This window comes from Apium graveolens, chromosome 10 (genome assembly GCF_009905375.1).
Source record: "Apium graveolens cultivar Ventura chromosome 10, ASM990537v1, whole genome shotgun sequence".
Classification (NCBI taxonomy): Eukaryota; Viridiplantae; Streptophyta; class Magnoliopsida; order Apiales; family Apiaceae; genus Apium; species Apium graveolens.
The window spans coordinates 48,131,683-48,139,345 of NC_133656.1; the positions used below are offsets into that span (position 1 = coordinate 48,131,683).

General features: G+C 36.0%; 1 non-coding gene across 1 annotated transcript; it reads left to right on the top strand.

The window, feature by feature from the left end:
* The first annotated feature begins 2,777 nt into the window (after positions 1–2,777).
* Positions 2,778–2,884, top strand: LOC141694860 (small nucleolar RNA R71). The gene has a single exon (XR_012564142.1). It is a non-coding gene; the product is annotated as a small nucleolar RNA R71 (small nucleolar RNA).
* The last annotated feature ends 4,779 nt before the right edge of the window (positions 2,885–7,663 follow it).

The window sequence follows — 7,663 nt, forward strand, 5'->3', positions numbered from 1 at the left end:
TTTTCCTAGTTAAGCATCAGATTGGTCTCAACACACTTTTTCAGCACCAAGCCCAGATTATGCAAACACTCATCATAAGAAGACCCGAAAATAGAAAAGTGATCCATGAACACCTCCACATTAATACCAATCATGTCAGAGAATATGACCATCATGCATCTCTAAAAAGTAGCAGGTGCTCCACAGAGTCCAAATGAAACTCGACGGAAAGAGAAAGTGCCAAAAGGACAAGTAAAAGTGGTCTTCTCCTGATCTTCTGGGGCAATGCAAATCTGATTATAGCCTGAGTACACATCCAGAAGGAAATAATACTCATGACCATCCAACCTGCCAAGCATTTGATCGATGAATGGAAGAAGAAAATGATTCTTCCTGGTGGCTTTATTCAGCTTCCGATAATCCATGCATACTTTCTACCCTGTGACTGTCCTAGTAGGGATAAGCTCATTCTTCTCATTAGCCACAACTATAATGCCTCATTTATTTGGCATACACTACACCGGGCTCACCCACGAACTTTCTGAAATAGGATAGATGATCCATGCATCCAGCCATTTAAGAATTTCTTTCTTCACCACCTCTTTCATGATAGGATTGACTCTTCTCTGATGTTTAACGATAGGTTTACTTCCTTCCTCAAGCAAAATTTTATGCATACAATAGGAATGGTTGATTCCCTTGATATCTGCTATAGTCCACCCGATTGCTGATTTAAACTTTCTCAGAATTTGCAAGAGCTTGTCTTCTTCACTACCTGAAAGGTCAGATGCAATAATAACAGGTAAAGTAGATGCATCACCTAAAAAAACATTCCTCAAGTGATTAGGCAGTGGTTTGAGCTCAAGTGTGGGAGCTTCTTCAATAGATGGTTTAAGACGCTCTTGAGTATTTTTCAGCTCTGTTAATCTAAGAGACTCGAATGGAAAATCTAACTTCCTCTTCCACGGAGATGCATTCAAAAACTGAAGTTACTCAACCTCTTCTTCATCTTCACTATCAGATTCCCCTGTTAAAGCTCTCTCTAAGGTATCTGACCTTAGCAATTTATCAAGCTCCGAATTCACTACAGAGTCGACCAGCTCTACTTTATAGCACTCCTTTTCATCCGTGGGGAATTTCATTGCGTTGAAGACATTAAAAGTGACATCCCGATCCTCAACCCTCATTGTAAGTTCTCCCTTTTACACAACGATCAAAGTCCGGCCTGTACCTAAAAAGGGTCTTCCCTAGATAATAGGAATCTTCTTATCCTCCTCAAAGTCTAGGATGACAAAATCAGCAGGGAAGATGAGTTTATCCACCTTAACCAAGACATCCTCCACTATACCTCACGGATAAGTGATGGACCGATCAGCCAGTTGTAAGGACAGGTTTATAGGTTTTGGATAAGGCAGACCAAGTTTCCTGAAGACAGAAAATGGCATCAGATTTGTGCTAGCTCCCAAGTCACACAAACACTTGTCGAAAGATAACTCGCCAATGGTGCATGGTATCGTGAAGCTTCCTGGATCTTTAAATTTAGGAGGCAGTTTTTGCTGCAGCACCGCACTAAACTCTTCCGTTAGAGCAACTGTTCCCAACTCCTCAAGCATCAACTTCCGATATAGAATACCCTTCATGAACTTAGCATAGCTCGGCATCTGCTCTAGAGCTTCCGCAAAAGGTATGTTAATATGCAATTTCTTAAAAACCTCCAGAAACTTAGCAAATTGCTTGTCGAACTTCTACTTCCGAAATCTTTTATGATATGGAGGAGGCCGATAGACCTGTTTGTAACATGTATTCTGGTCAGGAATAGTGTGTTCAATAGAATTTTTCTTTGTTTCCACTTCTCCATCATCTGATCAGCTGTATCGTCAATATTTGCACTTTCTTGTACAGGGAAAGGCGCGGGCGCGCCTGTATGGAGTGCGAGCGCGATTAGCTTTTGCCGAAAATTTTTAGATTCTGATTTTTGATAGTTAGTGACCTTTCTAGACCTCAAAGTTATTGCTTTCAACTGTTCTTTGACTTCCCTCTTGCCTGGGTTAGCTTCCATGTCACTAGGAAGAGTTCCTTGTGGTTGATTCAGTAGCGCAGTAACAATTTGTCCTATTTGATTCTCCAAAGTTTTGATCGAAACCGTTTGGCTTTTACACATTAGCCTCAATTCCTCCAATTCAGATTTTTCATTAGCAGATTGACCAACACTTTCATGAGATTATTGTTACATTACCGGTTTCTGAAATTGTTTCCTTGGTGCATATTGTAATTGAAAACCAGGAGGCTTGAATGGCTTGGCTCCAAACTACTGATAAGGCTGTTGTGGATGTTGCATACCACTCTGATTATTGCTCCAGCTGAAATTAGGATGGTTTCGGTTATTAGGAAGATAAGTGGCAGGAACTGGTTGCTGTGGTCTCTAAAAATTGCTCACAAACCGTGTTGACTCAGTAGATATAGCACATTGATTCGTCGTATATGTACCTGTACAAAGCTCACAAACACTTATTATCTGATGAACTTCATAGTTAGCCAGAGAATCCACTTTCATAGTCAACACTTTTAGCTGAGCCGTTATAGCCGTAGCTGTATCCACCTCCAGAATTCCTATTACCTTGTCTTGTGGCAATCTCTGAGTTGGGTTTTAATATTCATTAGTAGCCATCATTTCAATTAGTTCATAAGCTTCCTCATAGCTCTTGGCCCATAAGGCTCCATCTGATGCTGCATCTAGCATGGGTCTCAACTGTGCTCCCAACCCATTATAGAAGCAATTTATTACCATCCAATCAGGCATTCCATGATGAAAACACTTCCTAAGAATCTGCTTATAGCGCTCCCAAGCTTCACAAAAATATTCTCCCGATTTCTATACAAATTGAGTAAGAGCGTTCCTGATTGTACCTGTTTTTGCCATGGGGATGAATTTAGTAAGAAATTTCCGAGCAAGATCTTCCCATGTCGCAATAGAGCCCGGTGGTAGAGAGTGCAACCAGATCTTAGCCTTATCCCTTAGAGAAAAAGAGAAAAGTCTCAGTTTCACAGCATCTTACGAAAAGCGTTGAACTTGAAGGTGTCTCAGATCTTGATGAAATCCCTAATGTGTATATTGGGATCTTCCATTTGAGCACCCCCAAACTGGACTGAATTATGTACCATTTTAATCGTGCCAGGCTTGATTTCAAAGGTATTAGCTATAATGGCTAGCCAGACAATGCTAGACTGAATGTCATTGATTTTCAGTTGAGAATAATCCTTAAATGCTTTCGTTTCTGCAGCTAGTTCTCCCATTGCAATGATCACTTCCGTTTCTACTTCTTTTAGTGTGTCTTTATCAGATTGAGAATATGTTAGCATACACACTCGATCGATAACCTGAAACACACAATCAAAGTAAAATTGGTATGAGAAATAATTCTGAGTCAGTGAACTTTAACAACTGCTGATGCCAAGCACATAAACTAAATTTAACATCGATCCCCGGCAGCGGCACCAAAAAACTTTTCGCACTAAAACACGCAAACGTACGCGGTCAGAAGTAGTATAAATTAATTTTAGTTCATTCTCACAGAGATTGGTTTAATTCAGAATGTGCACTTATGCAACAATGTATGGTTATTATTCACTACTAAGACAAGTATCAAATTGAGTTTAATTATCTATAGTAATTATGCTAGAATGATTTAACTACGAGATTAAAAATCAAGTTATATGAAATAAGACATGGGATTCTAGCTTTATTAAATACTTCGTTCAGAGTTTATGCCTTTAATCATAGTATGTGACGGTTATGATAACTAATCAGACAACACGAAATTAGTACACACTATCTTTCAATATACGTGTACCCTACTACTTAGCATCCACAAATCAAATAGAAGCTAGGCAGACAACAATTATATTTAGACCCTATATGTCTATAAGATTTGAAAAGATAACGGTTTAAGAGCAAGTTATCCATTGAGATCACATAAGGCAGCGTAAGATGGTTAAAAGTACACTACGAATTATGCATGCTAAAAAAACCATAAACCTATGCTAGCATGGCAAGTTCTAAACCCCTATATCCACTTTCGTATTAAGTAGAGATTAATAAGTAACTTAGATGTTAGCTACGCATCCAAAAATATTAAGCACAGCCATACTAGGAAAATAATAATTCATCATGCACTGAAAACTTTAGGCAATCAACTACTAAACTCCATAAATAAATATGTTAGAATCACACGATAAGGATTAGTTCATAATTGAACGGTTGGTCATCATTGGTTTGAAAGAAAACATGATAGTAAAAATGTTCTGAATACTACAAGAGAATATTAAAGTATTATGGTTTAGAAAACAAATCTGAAATAAGCATCCAAAGTATCACCTAATTAGAAGAATACAAAAGAACAATGTAGAACTAAATCTTCTTCTTAGCCGTCTTGTGTGCCTTTTGGTTTCCGGAGTTCTCCTTTTGTTCATTATTATTTAATTCGTCTCCTTTTCTTTATTTATATGCTCCAGGTTGACTCGGCCACTCAGAATATCCAAAACATAATAAAAATAGGATTTTGTCTACCCAACCTAGTGCGGGGGCGCCTGTATGGAGCACGGTCGCGCTCTGATTTTAGACAATAGGGCGCGGGCGCGACTAAGTCAAGCACGGGGGCACTTGGCTTCAATTCTCGTTTCTCGTTCTGATCTTCTCACAAGCAATCACACATCAATTCCTTATCTCTTATCAACATAAAAGCATATAGAAGTTCATTCCTTCCTCCAATTAAAGCCTTGCACATACTCAATACAAAATGCATTAAAAACACCACATACTTGAGGTCAAATCATCAACTTAAGCCGATATGAAGCGTTCTAAATGGATATAAAATCCACTTATCTATCTTCAACTCACATACTATCACTGCCAACTTTTACCATATTTTGACTACTTTTTTTAGTGAGTATTTCAGAGCATCTACCATTACTTTATTGCTTTTTATAAAAATACGACCAAATTCTTCATGTAAAATATCATCGTAGATGGTAAAACCCCCTTGATCGCCTCACAACATCCACATTGGTGAAGTTAGCAATCTCTTCTTTCTTCTTCCTTAATTTTTATTTCCTTCTTCCTTCTCCTAGCTCTTATATTGAGCCTTTAGTTTTTGAATACGTACTTCTCATGTGCATAAACAAATAAACTTTTCATTTCTATTGTCTCTTTCAAAAATGCATACCTATTTGGAAAAGGCCCCGCACAAACTTGCAGTAATATCATATTAGTTCCACTAAAATTTTGAATTATACTGGGTGTCCTTACTCCCTCTCCAAATCCCTAATCACTTTGATTTCGGATCCAAAAATCCCATTGGAAAATAACTTAATCTAATTGGAATTGATCACCATCTAACAAATCATCAAATGATAAAATTAATCAATTAACTATCTTTAATTGATCAATTAAACCAAGGGATGACTAACTAGATGAAATCAAAGACCAATTATATGAAGTCAGTTTTGCTATGAAAAGGCTTTTTTTCATAACCGAAATTGCAATCGTTTGGAGTATCAAACAGGAATATCAATAACACATGGAAGTGCGCTTTGTGTTTTAAAAGTGTAATATTTTTAGAAAAAATTGGGCAGCATCTCCCTGTATTATTGACTTCCAGTCGGACTCATGTCGAAACCAACAATAAACCCAATCACCAACAAATATATCAATCACCTGCTATCATCCAAATTCCTCGTTCCACGATACCGTTACACGTAACATACTGATAACCATATATATTACTAACAAAAATAACAAACACCATTAATCCAACTTAAAATCATAATGGAAAATTAATTATTATACCCGTACCTTTCATCATTCCTTTCAGAATATTACTAGTAAATATCATTACAAAATTTATTCTACTATCTCTCAAAAACTATACTCATTTATTCAAGAATCTTTCTACTTCATGTTTAAATCCAAGCGCTCTAATTAACAATTCATTTCACTTATACCTGTTCATAAATTCATTTTAGAGATACTTTTTTTCTGAATTTTCCATTGTTAATACTTGTATGTAGTTAATTTTTAAGAAACTATACTGCATCTTTCGTCTTATCAAACAAATCCTCTATTCTCGATAATATATACTTATTCTTTTACTTAAATTATTAAACTACAGATGACCAACATATGGTCTCAATCAACACCATTATAACCTGTGAAAATTCCTTTGGTTTTAAACCATTACTTCTTAAAAGATTTTGCAGTTGGATCACTACTTCTTCATTTCTAATTATATATTTTAATACGGAACCTACATCGCTAGCTCAGTTCCTAGTGTTAAATTCTCCATAACTCAGTGGATGGAGTTGGAAAGCCTAACAATTTCTTGAAGAACACATTGAAAATTTATTCATAATTAGAATTTCTTCGATTCTAAAACCTTCATGATAAACAACCCCCACATGATTGAGGCATGCTTCGCCTTCTTAATGTATTAATCTCTTATCTACGTCATTATTAAGAATTACTTCATCTTCTTCTGTTGCCCAATGAATCGTTTGCCTTGACTGGTGTACGTATCTTTATTTTCTTATTTCTATGGTTTATTCACCGTATGTGGTTCGCTAACTAATCCATTTCACGCCAAAATCTTGAACTTGAAATATATCATGCTAACATAATATAGTGTTGTGTTAAAATTACCACAACTAAACAATCGTGTATAACATATATCCACTTCTGGTTTAATGTATTCGTAACAACCATGTCATCTGCAAAATGATTCTTCATTGCATGAAAATGTCCACCGTTTATTGGATTGCAATTATATCTACACTCAACATGTAATTTCATCAGCTACACGGGATTATTTAACTTCTTTTAAAACACTCAAAGAATAGACCTTACATAAGAAGGGAATTTATGTATATGATCCTGATTGGAAAGCTTTATAAAGAGCAACAGTGTAACGACATAATTGGAATGGTCTATAAGTCAATAAATCATGATTGAAGAAGAAAGAATGGATTATTTAGATATGAATGAGACAACCATATTTGTACTCAAGATGGCCAGTATTTCATACTATATGGCATACAGCACATAATTACGTGGTGTCCCACCAGACTCTTCGTCATTTCAATAAAGCGTCACACCATAACACTGTTTGTCATAATTAGAAAGCAAAATTTCGAAGGGAGAATGATTCGAAAGGAATATAATAACTTTCTCTCTTTTATTATCTCATTGAACGTATTAATAAAAGAAGTTTACACTAATTCAAGAATCAAGGAGAATATACGATGTCGTATTATCAAAAAGAATGATATCGTTAGTGGTCATCCACATTTCACTTATGTATATCTCTAGGGCTCGTTCGATCTATAGATCTCAAATCCAAGTCATATAATAACTTCGAAAAGTCCCCTGGAAATATTTTCATAAATTGATCAATTATAATAAATTCTTACTTATTAAGTCTTGTACTTTTAACGATGTGCCTCCACGTTTGATACTTTAATAATTTGATCATATCCGCGTTTTTACGGAATTTACAATCATATCATATAGTTTCGTTTGTGCCGCGTAGAGTAACCATTGATTATGCAATATATCGACGCTTTTAATAGTAATAATATTCTTCTTCAAAATCTGGAAATTCCTCTATCCTCTTCGATCGTACCCTGGCTTCTT